The 17,814-nt window shown below is 43.6% G+C and overlaps 1 protein-coding gene across 1 annotated transcript in view; it reads left to right on the top strand.

Moving 5' to 3' along the window:
- LOC126412944 (cardioacceleratory peptide receptor-like) overlaps positions 1–17,814 on the top strand; it is a 403,969-nt gene that overhangs the window by 262,688 nt on the left and 123,467 nt on the right. The window lies entirely within an intron of this gene.

The raw sequence follows: 17,814 nt of genomic DNA, 5'->3' as shown, positions 1-17,814 counted from the left end.
TCTTAGAAGCTAAATTAAGGAAAGGCAAACCTACGGTTCTAGCATTTGTAGACTTAGAGAAAGCTTTTGACAATGTTGACTGGAATACTCTCTTTCAAATTCTGAAGGTGGCAGGGGTAAAATACAGGGAGCGAAAAGCTATTTACAGTTTGTACAGAAAGCAGAGGGTAGTTATAAGAGTCGAGGGACATGAAAGGGAAGCAGTGGTTGGGAAGGGAGTGAGACAGGGTTGTAGCTTCTCCCCGATGTTATTCAATCTGTATATTGAGCAAGCAGTAAAGGAAACAAAAAAAAATAATTCGGAGTAGGTTTTAAAATCCATGGAGAAGAAGTAAAAACTTTGAGGTTCGCCTATGACATTGTAATTCTGTCAAAGACAGCAAAGGACTTGTAAGAGCAGTTGAACGGAATGGATAGAACCTTGAAAGGAGGATATACGATGAACATCAACAAAAGCAAAACAAGGATAATGGAATGTAGTCGAATTAATTCGGGTGATGCTGAGGGAATTAGATTAGGAAATGAGACACTTAAAGTAGTAAAGGAGTTTTGCTATTTGGGGAACAAAATAACTGATGATGGTCGAAGTAGAGAGGATATAAAATGTAGACTGGCAATGACAAGGAAAGCGTTTCTGAAGAAGAGAAATTTGTAACATCGAGTATAGATTTAAGTGTCAGGAAGTCATTTCTGAAAGTATTTGGATGGAGTGTAGCCATGTATGGAAGTGAAACATGGACGATAAATAATTTGGACAAGAAGAGAATAGAAGCTTTCGAAATGTGGTGCTACAGAAGAATGCTGAAGATTAGATGGATAGATCACATAAGTAATGAGGAGGTACTGAATAGGATTGGGGAGAAGAGAAGTTTGTGGCACAACTTGACTAGAAGAAGGGATCGGTTGGTAAGACATATTCTGAGGCATCAAGGGATCACCAATTTGATATTGGAGGGCAGCGTGGAGGGTAAAAATCGTAGAGGGAGACCAAGAGATGAATACTTTAAACAGATACAGAAGGATGTAGGTTGCAGTAGGTAGTGGGAGATGGAGAAAGTTGCACAGGATAGAGTAGCATGGAGAGCTGCATCAAACCAGTCTCAGGACTGAAGAGCACAACAACAACAACATTTGTTTGATTCACTTGATATATTTGTTAACAAGCTGTCAACAAAAATTTACGTAAAATATTTAATCGATCTGGAGAATCGAAGAAACTAAATTTTACTCCAGGAGTGCCTGTGAAAGGAAACTTACTCCTATCAGCACTACATTTAACTGACCAAAATCATGGCGTCAGCAGTCAAGATCAGATCAGATCACTTTTTCTGCGACGTTCTCTTCCACACTTGACGTTTCTGTATCTCTCTCACTGAAATTGTCATCACTGTCTCCTCCACCGCTCGAAAAACTGTCACTAGACCACTCATTATCACTTCGGTTTAATAATAGTTCAATGTCTTCATCAAGCAAAGACGAAGAAAATGGGCGCTTCCACATATTTGCACTTGGAAAATTCTACTGTCTCACAAAATATATTGTTTCACTGAAAAGACCACCAGCGACCTCTGTTGATAGAACTTTACACCGTGTAGAGCGACTCTAGCGGCTGATGTAGACGTCAAAATGAATTTCATAGGCGACCGACTGTACGCCCGAGCGCCGTTCGTCGAGCACGTACCACAGCACCAACAGGCACACGAACTCAATTCGACGAGCGCGCCCTGTGAGAAAGCACGGTTGGACGAACGCAGTTTGTCGAGCACGACGACAGTGCACCAGTTGCCCCCGAGACCAGTTCGTCGAGCAAAGTCGAAGGGTTAATAGTGAATTCCTGCAAGTTTGGAACGGAATACAGCGGTCATTCTACGTCGCATGGACTCTACAGGTCATCAGTAGATTTCTGAAGGCATGTGGCACATGATGTCTACGCACCATTTTCCACAAGTTACAGGCCGGTGCCTTGTGGGACTGAAGATGACACCTATAGCATCCCAAACGTGTTCCATGGGGTTCAGATCAGGTGAATTTGGTGGCCAAGACATCAGCATTAGTTTACTATTATGCTCCTTAAATCAATACGATTTTGGCACTGCGATACGGATAGTTATTTTGCCGGAAGTTATCGTGTGCCCTATGATAAGTTTCAGGTAGCGCACAGCCTTTATGACCCCTTCGATTACTACCACAGGTCCCACAGCATAACACCGATCGCAGTAGCCTAGCGCGTGGTGTGGAGCATTTTATGAGCAGGCATTCGACTGGATGACGGCATATCCGAACACGACCAGCGATTAGTGTAACAAGATTCGTGATTCATCCCTGCAGGCGACACGTATCCGCTCACCTATTCAATCTCGATTATCGCTTGACCACTGTAACTACAATTGGCGATGTCGTTGGATGTGAATGGATGTAAGAGAAGATGATCTGCTGTGGAGTCCCATGTTCAAAACTGTGCGCTGAATAATATGCTGCTAAATCATTTTATCTGCACCAGAATTGTACTCCGTCGTCAGATCTGTCATCTATCACGCTTTACAGACCGAGAAAGCCTCCGATCTCCTCGTTCAGTGATAAGTCACAGACGGCGAATATTTTATCGCCCATTTGTGGTTTCACGTCCTTCAACAACTTTCCATATATAGTCACGCCAGTAACACGCGAACAACGGACCAGCTTCGCCGTTTCCGAGATGTTAGTTACCAGGGACGAGAACTTAACCATACGGTCTTTATGAAAGTCGCCAATGACAGTGGATTTCCCTCTTTGTGGTCGCACGCACGCAATCATCCTTTGCCGGACCACAAGATAAGATACTAATGATACAACCCTCAAACCAAATTTAAACAGCCATAAAATTACCAAAACTTCATGATCACAAGAGAGAATAAAAATTTAATAAAACTGAACGGGCCACATAATAGTCCACAGTCCAAAACCTCTCATAGTAAAACACAAGGTTGCAAAAGAAGGAGAACCCGGAGTTGAAAACCTCACCAAACAGGAATGATATCAAGGGTTACAGCGTTCCCCAACAATATGCAAATAAGTAAAATTTCCGTTAAATAAGAATGACGGTCTTTATCTCAACCACTAGTATAATGTTTGTATCACTTCCAGAATCAGTACAGTTACGAGGGCAGTTCAATAAGTAATGCAACACTTTTTTTCTGAAACAGGGGTTGTTTTATTCAGCATTGAAATACACCAGGTTATTCCCCAATCTTTTAGCTACACAACACTATTTTTCAACGTAATCTCCATTCAATGCTACGGCCTTACGCCACCTTGAAATGAGGGCCTGTATGCCTGCACGGTACCATTCCACTGGTCGATGTCGGAGCCAACGTCGTACTGCATCAATAACTTCTTCATCATCCGTGTAGTGCCTCCCACGGATTGCGTCCTTCATTGGGCCAAACATATGGAAATCCGACGGTGCGAGATCGGGGCTGTAGGGTGCATGAGGAAGAACAGTCCACTGAAGTTTTGTGAGCTCCTCTCGGGTGCGAAGACTTGTGTGAGGTCTTGCGTTGTCATGAAGAAGGAGAAGTTCGTTCAGATTTTTGTGCCTACGAACACGCTGAAGTCGTTTCTTCAATTTCTGAAGAGTAGCACAATACACTTCAGAGTTGATCGTTTGACCATGGAGAAGGACATCGAACAGAATAACCCCTTCAGCGTCCCAGAAGACTGTAACCATGACTTTACCGGCTGAGGGTATGGCTTTAAACTTTTTCTTGGTGGGGGAGTGGGTGTGGCGCCACTCCATTGATTGCCGTTTTGTTTCAGGTTCGAAGTGATGAACCCATGTTTCATCGCCTGTAACAATCTTTGACAAGAAATTGTCACCCTCAGCCACATGACGAGCAAGCAATTCCGCACAGATGGTTCTCCTTTGCTCTTTATGGTGTTCGGTTAGACAACGAGGGACCCAGCGGGAACAAACCTTTGAAAATCCCAACTGGTGAACAATTGTGACAGCACTACCAACAGAGATGTCAAGTTGAGCACTGAGTTGTTTGATGGTGATCCGTCGATCATCTCGAACGAGTGTGTTCGCACGCTCCGCCATTGCAGGAGTCACAGCTGTGCACGGCCGGCCCGCACGCGGGAGATCAGTCTTGCTTGACCTTGCGGCGATGATGACACGCGTTTTGCCAACGACTCACCGTGCTTTTGTCCACTGCCAGATCACCGTAGACATTCTGCAAGCGCCTATGAATATCTGAGATGCCCTGGTTTTCCGCCAAAAGAAACTCGATCACTGCCCGTTGTTTGCAATACACATCCGTTACAGGCGCCATTTTAACAGCTCTGTACAGCGCTGCCACCTGTCGGAAGTCAATGAAACTATACGAGACGAAGCGGGAATGTTTGAAAATATTCCACAAGAAATTTCCGGTTTTTTCAACCAAAATTGGCCGAGAAAAAAAATGTGTTGCATTACTTATTGAACTGCCCTCATATAAAAGGGTAGCCTCTCTTAATTAACAAATGGAATGAATCAAACTCGTTCTAAAATTGCAACTTAATTTTAAACAACAGCGTTAAAGGCCATAGCGGCGCTTGGAAAAAATAACACTTCGGAAGACAGACAGCGCGAGCTTTCGCTGCCAAAAACTTGTTTAGAGGATCGCATAAAATGGCGGATGTGTAATCTGACTGGGCCCAACATAAGTAGCCCTGACAGTGATTTGTAAACAGCACCGACCCCGGAGCACACGTAGTCTTAACCAACTTCCTTGCACCACAAAAAAATTCCGATAAGTGCAAGCTCCAGTCACAGCCAATGCTATAATTAATAATAATTACGCTCCCAAGAGTTAATGCAAATTCTAACGGAGCGATCCTGGAAATTAGCAGTCTCCTAAGAAATTAGCAAAAATTTAAGACACCACTTACAGTAGATTTAAGGAAATTCCTGCATCAAATAATTATACCAAATCCTGCTGGAACAAGTGATTAAACCATCCCCGAGCCAACTGGTAGAATTCTACGGCTGCTGGGCACGTACACAGTTGCGGCCAAGCTCTGACCGGACAGTGTGTCCTAAAACAGACTAAAATTTCCATATCAATCACTTAAAATAACACACACTGCACATGCCCTAAAGCAGAATAAACGGTACATTAGCCTCAATGAATAAGACACTGTGGAACCAACTTCAGAACTATCCTTAACTAATCTCCGGCAGATACCACATGCCACCATAAGTCTCACACATCTTCACTGGTTATCAGAATATGAATCATACGTAACTTAACGCTTCCAGTTACGCGATGAGAAGATGTCCAGCATGAGACAACGAACCCGCCACCGTTTCGCACGCAAAGACCCCTACTAATCAGTACCGTGCACCCGCCCGCGGATGGAGACGAAGGCTTCCCTTCAAAACACCAGGAGAGAGACCCCGGCCACACGCCAAGCCGGAAAACCAAAGGAGGAAAAGTCAGAGACACAAGACCATACGAGTATCGATATCAGCGACGCAAGTGGAACATAACTAGCACCAGCCGCCACAGTTCACCCTGCCCTTTTCATTTCTTTCTCCTTCCTCCACCTTCATTTTACGGATAAAATTTGATTTAATTGGTCGCCTGACGCGGAAGGAGTTGGAATTTGATAGTGGATAGATGTGGACTTGCTGTTTTCTATTGCTTCTTACAGCGTGTACCATGGTTGTAGTCATGGGCGGATGAGGTGTGGACCGCTGTTTCCCTCCTGCTGGACACAAGTCACACGGCGTCAGTGACTTGCCGGTAGCGCTCCCGTATCGTGTTGTTAGTACTGTCTGCTGGTTTGTGATGCCTGGCAGCCAAGATGGTGCTAGCCCGAGGCCAACCTCTCTGTTCATATGGATAGCGCGTGTTGATATTTCAATGGCCTTAAGAATCTTGCGTTTCAGCGTCCTCTGCTGCTCGGTTACTATGCGGGTTTCGTCATATTTTATCTCCTTGTCGCTGTCTTTCTGGTGTTCAGCCACTGCAGGCTTGTTGTGCTGCCAGAGTCGAATTAGCGCTCGTGCTCCTGTATGCGCGTTGCTAATAGCCTGTTAGTTTCGCCATTTACACTTCTCCGCGCTCATACTCCACCATGTACACGCCTACAGTGTGCAGAGTATCTACCTTGTCCTTGGTGGAGCCTATCAGATCCTGGACTTCGTTGCTGCTGTAGGACACAGGCTGGACAGCAACCTTTCGAGGGTGCCAATCTTGTGACGTGGAGTAAGTGCACTGCCAACTGCAGTTTGTCGATTTCCTACCTGTCGTGCGTTCTTTTCTTCGTTAGTATGGCTGTTTGAAAGGACGAGACGGATGCTATGCACACTGCAGGCGTGTGCAACGTGAAATGTAGGTAAGTCCACAGAGGCGAAACCATCAGGTCAGTATCAATGTGAAGACGGGGACAGAGCGCCACATTCGACTTGGGCAGCACAAGAAATATACATTGGTTGACGACCATAGAGATTGGGGCGAGGAAGAAAAATTTCACTAAAAGGGCGTACCTCCCACGCAACCGGGGTTGGTGAAACACAAGAGCAAGGAGACCATAGGAACATCAACACACCCTAACGATATGAACACGCGGGATGTACACAGGTTTACCCAACCCTGGCTGCCACCCATCAGAGCCCAACATGCCGCGCCAGAAACATGAGCCGCGAGCGCTACCGGCGAGCAACCGCCGCCGAGCAGCCTGCGCCCGCCAGGATGGAAACTGCAGCCCACACCTCATCCGCGGAAGACTATCAGCCATGGCACATGCTATAAGAGGCAACAGACAACAACGGATCCCCACTCCCTCCACCGCTGTTACCTATCACAAAAAAAGTTTCTCACTCCTTCCGCCTCAAGAGACAAATTACATCGACATGTGTTTTAATTGTGAGCAGTCACAGGTGACTCTGGACAGCAAAATATGCCAGTAGTCAAAGAAGGGGAGCACTGTAACCAAGGCCAAAATACTTTTTTCACCAGTAATTACTTTTTTTACAATATGATGCGATGCTATACTCAGAAATTACGTATATCAACTGACTCTGACCGCGGAAGCCTACACAACTATATCACCGGTACTTCGTACTTCGTCCGTAAATGGCCGAGGCACAAGCTATACGACAAAATCTTTCTGACATCTCCGACAGAGGAGTCCATATACCGGCTCTTTTGCTGCTAAGATTTTACGGAAGTCGATTTTCAGATATGGTAGTACGGACTAAAAAAAGAAAAAAAATCTAGTAAATACTGGCTCTAAAATGCACGACTGCAGAGCTGTGAGCACTTGTTCGTCTTTACTACTATGAAACACAGCTCATCATTTGTAGTGATTAACGCCGGCGTTTTACATAGTTGTTGTGTTCTGAATTGTTCTGTTTGACTTTAATTATGTACCTTGCATTGTGAAAAAATGTGTGATACATAATTTAGGGTTTGTAATTGCATATTTGTCTACCGTGAACATGGCCCTGGAGTGAAACACGGTGGTAAATACATTGCATTAAAGTCAGTATCTCTGTAATGCATTTCGTACCGTTGAAAATTGTATTCGGTGTTAATAAAACTCTTTCCTTCAGAGGTGCTTTTCCTGTTATTGTCAGTCTGCATTTAATGTCCTCTCTACTTTGAGCTTCATCAGTTACTTTCATGCCCAAATAGTAAAACTCGCCTATTACTTTTAGTGTCTCATTTCCGAATCTAATTTCCTAAGAATCATCTGGTTTAATTCGATAACATTCCATTACAATTGGTTTAATTATGTTGATGTTCATCTTATTGCAACTTTTCAAGACGCTATCCACATTGCATAACACAAAAAAGTATTTTTACGCTTTCTTTCAGATCTCGGAGCTTCAGTCTTTCCAGGTCTGCAGTATTCTTCCCCTACTTCATTTGTGTTTTCCGGTTGCTAATAAATTTCCTTAACGTACAGCATCATCAATTATTGTGTGATATTTGAAATAATACTGGCAATATCAAGTTCAAGTTAGAATGAACAATCAAGATCGCAATAATAAACGTTTATGAACCGGTTTCGGCTTATGTAAAAGCCATCTGCTGAATTTTTGGCCCCCTATCACTGGTGTTGGCGGCTCTTCATGGTATCACTTGACAACCGAGAAGCCGCCAGCACTAACCAAAGGGGATCAAAAATTCTGAAGATGGCTTTTACATAAGCCGAAAGGGGTTAGCAAATATTTATTATTGGGATCTTGACTGCTCATTCAACTTTAAGCATCGCATCAGGTCGCTATGTCCATACAGTATGTTGTCTAAATTTATGAATCAAGTTCTGTATTAGCTCATCGCCATATTGAGCAGATTCAGGTACAGAGTGAGGGATTCTTCTGACTTGAATCCACTTGCTATGACTGATACCAGAAATTTATTTTTTGTTTTCTCTTCTTCGACCGGTTACAAACGAAAATTAGTCGGCAGCAGAGATACAAATAGTTCAAATGGCTCTGAGCGCTATGGGACTTAACATCTCGGGTCATCACTCCCCTAGAACTTAGAACTACTTAAACCTAACTAACCTATGGACATCACACACATCCATGCCAGAGGCAGGATTCGAACCTGACTGAAGTGCCTAGAACCGCCACACCGCCCGGCAACAGAGATATATCTGTGTTGAGTGAGTACCCAGTCGATATGAAAAGAATACTGGAAAAAAGTAATAAAAAAGCATATGCTACATTGCAACCACGAAATTAAGTGGACTTCGTGTCACAGCTGGGGGACATACGAGGTATTATAGTGACCCAGCGCAAGCCGAACTCCAAGCAATAGGCTCGACAGCGTTTAAGAAGTTCGTGATAGCGAGTGCGTCCTCATACACTGTCCGGACAACTATTGTGAACATTAGTACGTGATATGTCCTCCTTCCGCCTTTATGATTTCTTGAATTCTGCTGGGGACACTTTCGATGAGGAGTCTGAATGTTTGTAGAGGAATGGCGGCCCATTCTTCCTCGATAACTGTTATTTGAGGAGATAGTGATGTTTGACGCCGGGATCAGGAGCCAAGTTGACATTCTTACTGATCTCAAAGAAGCTTTATTGGGTTCAGGACGCTACTCTGGGTGGATCTATTTCACGAATACTATTGTCCGCAAACCGTTGTCTCAGAGATGTTGCTTTTGACGGTATGCTTTGGCATGCTGATACAGTCAATCATCATCTCCGAACTGCTTGTCTACTTCATGTATTACACACTGCTGTAAAACGTGTTCCTATCGTTCATTATTTAGAATTTTCCTTAGCTCAAGAAGACGGCCAGGCCCTAATCTAGCCCTCACGCCGTAACACAACCGCCTCGGTACCTCACTGTTCTCACTACACGTGGTAAGAGGTGAGTTTCTGCAGTCATTAGCCAAAGCCACACACTTCCATCGAATTGCCACCGGGTACAGCGTGGCGCATCACTCAAAACCACTCCTTTCCAGTCACCCATTGACAGTGGCGTCGCTCTTGACACAACCTAACGCGTCGCTTCGTATTGATTACAGACGAGCTGCTCGGCCATTGTACCCAGTCCCCTTTTTAACCCTACGCACAGTAATTGGGCTTTCTGGATTGCTGGTAACACCTTGGAGCTCACGAGTGAGTCCATTGGTTTCAAGCGGTCTTTTACAGCCTCACTCAGCAATGTCCAACTCTCTGTGTCAGTCTTCAGTACATGCGGTCTGCCTGGTCTTGGTTTAGCATTATTCGTTTCTTACCGTTTCGACTTTGGAACCACATCACCAGCAGTCGACGTGGCGGTTATAAGAAATAGAAATGTCCCTGATGGATATTTTATCCAAGTGACACCCAATGACTAGTCCAAGATCAAAGTCACTTACGCTCTCTTGACAGAGGCGTTTTATTATTGCTTCTCTACTGACAACACAATATTTCTGGCCCCCTTTTGTACTGGCGGGTCCGCTTGTCGTGACTTCTAGTGGTCAATTACTTGCTACACAGCGGTGTCCGATTACTTTTGATGAGATAGTTTACAACTCTGCATCTCTGCACAGTGTACAGTCTCACGTTCACTACATAAACCTGGCGGCTGAATTAAGTAGCTGTACACTGATGTGACGAAAGCCATGGGACAGCGATATGGACATACAAAGATGGTGATATTATGGCTTACACAAGGTATAAAAAGGCAGCGCATTGTTGAAACTGTCATTGGTAGTCAAGTGGTTCGTGTGGTAAGGTTTCCACCGTGATTAAGGATGCACGACGGGATTACGAACGCGGAATGGCAGTTGGAGCTAGATGCATGGGACATTCAATTTCGGAAATCGTTAAGGATTCGATATTCCGAAATCCACAGTGTCAAGAGTGCGTCGAGAACACCAAATTCCAGGCATTATCTCTCACCACGGACAATGCAGTGGCCGACAGCCTTCACTTAACGACCGAGAGAGCAACTGTATTTCCGTATAGTTGTCAGTATTAGTCGACAATAATAGACAAGCAACACTGCGTGAAATAACGACAGAAAACGATGTGAGGCGTAAGATGAATATATCCATTAGAGCAGTGCTGCAAAATTTGACGTTAATGGGGTATACATAGAAATTGTAAGATCTCACCGAAACAGTGTAAGGAAAAGAAACATGCGACTAGTCCTGCTCAACTGGTAATGGATGATCCCTCATGAGTTTAATAAACAGTCGAAAATCGCCTAATTTTACGCTTCGCTAATAAGCTGATGCTTACCATAATCAATGTGTAGAAGTGCAAGCTGCATACAGTGCAGATGGCCGCCACTGGATACGCTGCCTCTCAAAGCAGACGCTCTGCTCGCTGCTGCATCCCATCACTGATGTTTGACGTCTCCAGTCCTAGCGATGGACGTGTGTATTCCCTCGCTTCTTTTTGCACAGTTTACTAAAGATTTCCTCTCTGGATCTTGCCGTGCCTCAAAACACAGTCTATATATACAATGATCGTCCAAACATGGTACTTGGAGCTAGATGCATGGGATATTCCAATTCGCAAATGCTTAAGGGGAGCCGGAGGTGCCTATGCTGCCCATGTTAAAATCACTAAGTTTGAGGAACATTTATGAATAATCTACCAAATAGAATAATTTGAATTTTTTTTTACATACAGAGTGGTTTACTATTGCAGTTATGACACAGGGATTTTAGAGTATCTTTTCTAGTTTCCTTCCCATTATTTTTTTTTATTAATGACCCAAATTTTGTTACAAATAATTGCTTTATAATTAAACTGAAATGAAACTACTGAACATATTGCAAAATGGCTGTGTTACAATGTAAGTTTGACCACTAGGAGTGCTGTATAAAAATTTCATCTCTCTAGCTTGAGTGGATTTTGAGAAAATGTTCCTTATATTCGGAAAATTCTAATTTACGGGAAGTGGCTATCAAAGTCTCTCAATACATTCCTGCACTATAGGATGGATTACCAGGGTCTTCTTCTTCATCCTCCAAAAGCTTCCTCTTCTGTCTTTTTTTCTGGCCTGTTGTTCCATCATACTTCATATGCCTTTCTCATCTTTCTGCTCCTCTTATCCTTTCTCTGTCAATATTTCTTAGTGCTTGTACAGTGTTCACCCCAGCTGTAAATCCTAATGCCTTCAGAACTTCACACTTCACACTGTTCCCTTGGTTGTAGGTTGCTATTGCATCATAAATGCCAAAGTGCAGTGTTTTTATGCTTACAAACACCCTTTTAGGAATCACTTTCCAAATCAAATTGTTCACGCTCTCATTAGGATTCTGCGTCTTTCCGTGTAGACATTTGTGTAACAATTCTGGCAGTGCTAAGTCATGAAAAATATCATCACTGTCACTAACATATTCACGAAATTTGTCGCTTCCACCAGTCAGCTTCTTGCTAGAAGATGTCACAGGCCTATGGCCGGCCATGTGTTGCTTAGCAGAAGAACGCACTGTTTTAGTAATTGTAGTATCGCTACTTGGTATTAGTGTTAATTTTCTTTTACCTACGTTCTTCCTCTTATTATATACACGGTTACTAAAACGTGGCATCGTAACCAGAACAACGCTTTACACAAGAAGTATAATACTACCAACAACAGGCGCTACACTGAACTAATTCGAAACGGTAAACAGCAAAGAGACGATGTTCCGCGCTCTTAGCGCTTCATTTGTCACAGAAAACAATGTAGCCAACCCTTGCACACTCGCTGTATGCGTAACATAAGGCGCTGTATGCGTAACAGGCCGAGAAAATCCCAAGCAGTTCGCCAGGAAGTCACGAGAGGGTGTTAGATGCCTTCAGCGCCCGCCCATTTCCTCTGCAGGCGTGGGGGAAAATGGTAATAACTCCACTTCCAGGGCGAATAGAGCAATAATTCAAAGTTTACATTAAAGAAGAATGTTCCAATTAATTTACGATAGCAAAAAAAAGTCGTAATTTTTTGGATATGACCACCGCCGGCTCCCCTTAAGGATTCAATACTATGAGATCCACAGAGTCAAGAGTTGCCGAGGACACCAAATTCCAGGCATTAGCTTTCACCACGGACAACGCAGTGGACGACAGCCTTCAATTAACGCTGTCAACCGCGAGGCTGGATGTCGCCTGATGGCTTGCGGGAATGTAATGCGGTATGGAAAGTGTATAAGCGGAGGAGAGTCGTATGGGGCAATCATTCTAGCGACGATACAGCCAGAAAATGAAGAAATACGCTGACATAAACGTCTTTGACAAATAGCAGGTTGTTATTACCCGGAGCTGGTAAACGGGTATCTCGAAAACAGTGAATCTGGCCGAATGTTAACGTGCAGCTGTCATGAGCATCTATGGAAAGTAGTAGACAGTGAAAATACCACTTGGAGCTAAATAGTTGGACGTCCACGACTCTACACAGAACAAGAAGGAGTTCGGAGCATTTCCTGCTCGGTAACATAGGATAGGCGGTGACCTATGCCATCTTTGGTGGAAAAGCACAATGCTGGTGGACACACAAGTCTTCCGGGGCGCAACATTCAGCACACATTGGCCTCCGCAACAGACCCTAGTCCCATGTTGACCCAACAGCATCGTCAGTAACGATTGCCGTGGGCGTGGCATCAGTGAGATTGGAGCGCAGATTAATGGAATCTTGTCATCCGGGCAGATTGATCACGTTCTTGTTACACCAGGCCGATGGTCATCTCCATAAACGCCGATAGCGAGATGAACGACGGCTCACAACGTGCACCACGCCATGGATGCAGGCTGATAGTAGCGCTATTACGCTATGATATTCTCCTGCGTTTGCATAAGGCCTGTGGTAGCAGTTAAAAACGCGCTGACAGCTGCAGAGCAGCTGCACTGCTTCGTCCTTGATTTTTTCCCCGACGACGATGTCGTCTTTTGATAGCATAATAGTCCGCGTGTAAAAGACAGAATCGTGTCTAGCAGTTTGGTCCAGTGGTCTAAGGAGCATGATAGTGAACTCACGTTAATGTCTTGGCCACCAAATTTGCCTGATGTGAATCTGATGCACACATATGGGTGCTACAAGGTGCCATCACCGCGTACACAAATCATGGACCTTTATTTACGGGAATTACATGACTTAGACATGCACTGCCACATACTCCACAAGTCTACCAACGAACTGTAGAATAGATGATACGCAGAATCGCCGGCCGTGGTGGCCGTGCGGTTCTAGGCACTTCAGTCCGGAACCGCGTGACTGCTACGGTCACTGGTTCGAATCCTGCTTCGGGCATGGATGTGTGTGATGTCCTTAGGTTAGTTAGGTTTAAGTAGTTCTAAGTTCTAGGGGACTGATGACCTCAGATGTTGAGTCCCATAGTGCTCAGAGCCATTTGAGCCATTTGATATGCAGAATCGATGATGTATTGCGTTCCAAAGATGACCGAACGACCTTTTAAGCAGGTAGTCGTAATCTTTTGGCTCGTCAGTTCGTGTGGTTGTAATTAATACAGATTTGCCGTTTCATTGCGATTTTTATGAAATTTTGCACTCTTTACCTTCAAGGCAAGAGAAAGATCTCTATCTACACAAGATTTCGTAATCTGATTTGAAAAATATATGTATGTAATACATAAAGGGGAAAGCCTGTCACGAAAAGTCTCTAAAATTTCTTGGCCGATTTCAAGCAAATTTCTACATGAACTTCTCCCCAAATGAATGTTTACGGACATTTGTTTAATCAGTAAACCTCAAACGCAGATTTGAGGAGAAGAATACAATTATTTACAACAGCGATGAGTCAGCAAAGACTGCGCATCTACCGTATGCGAAGCGAGGCGGAATGATCTAAGGCTTTGATACAGTTCTAGCGAGACACCCAGATGGAACTGCATTCTGCCTTTCTTGTCTACGTGACTCTTCAGCCAAATAATAGGTCTGTAACAGTGTAAGCATCACCTCACGCACCTACTTCCCCAAACTGAATCAGTACGCCGTTTATAATGTCTTCACTGCGGATTAGCAACAATGCTTGACACCAGTATCCTTCAATAAATTTTTATTTAATCTGCAAGATAGGTTTCACCATTTAATAATGTAATCTTCAAGTGATAGAAACACTCGTCATGTGTAGTCACCCAAACCCCATAACTATGAGCCAGAATATATATTTAACTCGCATGTCAACAAGACTGCATATATCATGCTCACAAAGAACCGTCTACTTTCAGGTCCTGCATAACGTTGCAGACAGTTTTAAAAATTCGCACCAATCCGTTACCTAATAGGCAGATTTATCCTGTATCCGCAGTCTCGTTGGTATCTGTCATCTAACCGAGCACTCGGCTTACAATAGACGAATCAGTGATACAATAGTGGTCGTAAGGGATTGGTGAGAAATATGGGGCGATTATGATTAAAGTTCTAGTTTCAGTACACCGTAAAAGCTAACCAGTGCTCACAATGACATCTGATTTGAAATAAATATGATCGAAGAAGGGAGAGACAGTATGGAGGGCAAAAATAAAAAAACGAAATATTTTCCACTAGATGCCACTGTAAGCGGCAAAATACACGAAAGAAATGGTGTTCCTTCCCTTAGTTTGCACCTAAGGCACTCGGCGTGACTGTCAACGCAGGACGTCGCGCTGGTGGGTGTGTCTCTTTTACAAGAATGATGACCGCGCCAGTAGTTCTGAATAAGTTCCGAGCACAAAAGGGTATGAAGAAAAGCGTTAGTCCGATCCTTGTAAAGGATATGAGGAAATGATAACGAAATTCGAAAAGTCATGTTCTTTGGAAGTACAGTGTGGCAGAAGGAGGAAAACAATTGATCCGACGTCAGTAGCACACGTGGCCAAAGCAATGCTGGAGGGGTCCAGCGGTGGTGCGCAAACATGCATCCCACGGAGAACTGCCTGAACTTAGGTCATGCCTACGAGCACGATTCCTCGAAACATCCTGCGCTGCTATCCATCAAGAACAACTCATGTTCAGGAGTTGCTTCCTGCTGACCTTCCTGCAAGACAAACGACTGCACTAGAATTTCTTGCTCGCATGCAAGTGGACAGTGAATGGTAGTGGAACATTCTGTGGACAGACAAACCGCTTTCCATTTACAAAGACATGACAGTACACAGCATTTCAATACATTGGCAACGGAAAATCTGCTCGCACATTAACCGGTACAACTTCTTACTACGAAGATAACTATGGGGTGCGGGTTAATCCTAGGGCCATATATCTTTCGAGGAGATGAGTCCTGTGATTACTATTACCTGAACCGTCACCTTTTTATGAGAGTCTATTGCGCACTAATGTCATTCTAACAGCTTGGTTGTGAATGAACCGTCAGTGGAGCGGCTGCTGCAGAGACAGTTTTCCCTACAGCTTGGCCGTAGAGATGACCTGATCTTAATCCGTGTTTATTCTGGCTGTGCGGTTATCTGAAAGACGTGACGTTTAGTGCTCCGACTACAAACGTGGTTGAACGGAAGGCACGAATTTCGAAACGCATTCTGATCGTGAAGCCTGAGACACTCCGCTCTGTTGTGCAATATGTTGTTTCTCGATTTCAATTTGAAGCAAAAAACGTTGGATAGCATATTGAACATGTCTTGCGCCAGTCCCATACCAGTTAGAAACCGACTTCAGTTTCTAGGCACTTGGGGTCAGAACAACAACAAAAAAAAACGAGTTTTCCCATCCGATATGGTGCCTTAGCATTGTGGATGGACTTACCTAACTAACAGTGCTACGATTATAGACCCTCGAACTTGTACAGCTAAACACATTGCACAGTCCGTTTGGTTTGTAGTGGAACAGACACCATAGCCAACACACACACCCTTTACGTTCTCACACTTACAGCGTCATCTAGTGGGAAAAGTTTCGTTAATTTTTTGAGTTCTGTAACGTTTCCCCATTTTTCATAATTTTTCCATTCAAATTTGGCATAGTTATGAGCAGCGGTTCTCTTTTTACAGCGTTCTGAAACGGGAACTTTAATTATAATCACCCTGTACATAAGAGAAGGAAAAGGCTTATTACAAATTGCCCTTCACTCCTGATTTCGTTGCTAACATTCGGATGTTATCGCAGTAAGAAACCTAATGCCGGTGAATATAAGAGTTTTCTCACCAGATGAATTTTCCTTCAGATATTTTTCGCGATTTTGAACTCTTGTACCGTTAAAGTTGTATGGAAGCTTCAACTGGAAAACCCATTTTGCAAATAATGGGATGTCCTTCAATTGATAATAAGTGCGGAAAGACAAAAGATTTTCCTTCTTCCATGGCATTACGACATATTAAAAACAGAAAATGAATAATCAACAATCTGATATGCACAAGTTCACCGACAGCGATTTATTTTGATTCGTGGATCTCTTATGTTCTGTATGAGAATATGGTGCCTGTATCACATTGGCCTGTATCGTACAATAAACACTATTTTTTAAGAATCCATTTGACTCGGCCATACATTTAAACTAAATCTGAACGTCTGTAAGTGAAGATGATAGTGAAACTAGTATAAAAAATGAAATGATTCAATCTACAGTGATTATATTCGTCATAGATCATTTATGGTAAACCGAACTTGATGTTGGAAAGGGGATTCGAATGTGGACACATGCTTTCGCGTGTGTTGGACCTCCGGTTGAGAGACGGAAGCACAGTTATGAGATCCAGTGAAAGCCTTCATCGCTTGTTCCTCTCCATTATTTGAAAAAAATTTAAGGAATCTCCCATGACGCGATGGATTTAACTACTCGGGAAATTGGTAGAGGGGAGAGGGTGCTTTCATCATATCCTGAGAGGTGTAACTGAGACTGAATTAGCGGAGAAATATTTTCATAAGAGATGAAAAAGAATGGCAAGAAATCGATGACGTTTGGGTTCGTATCCCGGCCTAGCCTAGGTACGAGTGTTAGGACAACATGAAACAAATACCAAAAACGACCGTGCAACAGACTCGGAAGATTAATCAAAGTCTGCCGTAAGGCTGTTAAATTTTGCAATCTCATAATGGTGTAAATCCCGATGCAGTACAATCTGATAAAGTATCTCGTTCCCACTGAGAGTGGAATAATAGTACTTGCAGCGTGAGCTCACAATCAGTAGCATTCCGAGAACTGAAGCAGAGCTTGCTCCGGCTTTTCATTAGAAATCATGGCCTTCACGAAATAATTGCATTACCGCAATCTCTTTTAAAAGAATCTCTAAATTTCAACAACCCAGCTCAAAAATAATTTCAAAAAAATGCAGTAACAACATCCTCTCTGTCTTCCTGGAAGCGTATATACGGCCATAATTGCATTTGGAGTTTGCTGCGACACAGCCACTGATGCAAGGTAAAAATTAGATTTCATATGGAACGCCCCAATTTTCCTTTTT

Source organism: Schistocerca serialis, chromosome 7, assembly GCF_023864345.2.
Source record: "Schistocerca serialis cubense isolate TAMUIC-IGC-003099 chromosome 7, iqSchSeri2.2, whole genome shotgun sequence".
Taxonomy (NCBI): Eukaryota; Metazoa; Arthropoda; class Insecta; order Orthoptera; family Acrididae; genus Schistocerca; species Schistocerca serialis.
The sequence above is the reverse complement of the archived record's forward strand: the minus strand, read 5'-3'. Positions and strand labels throughout refer to the sequence as shown.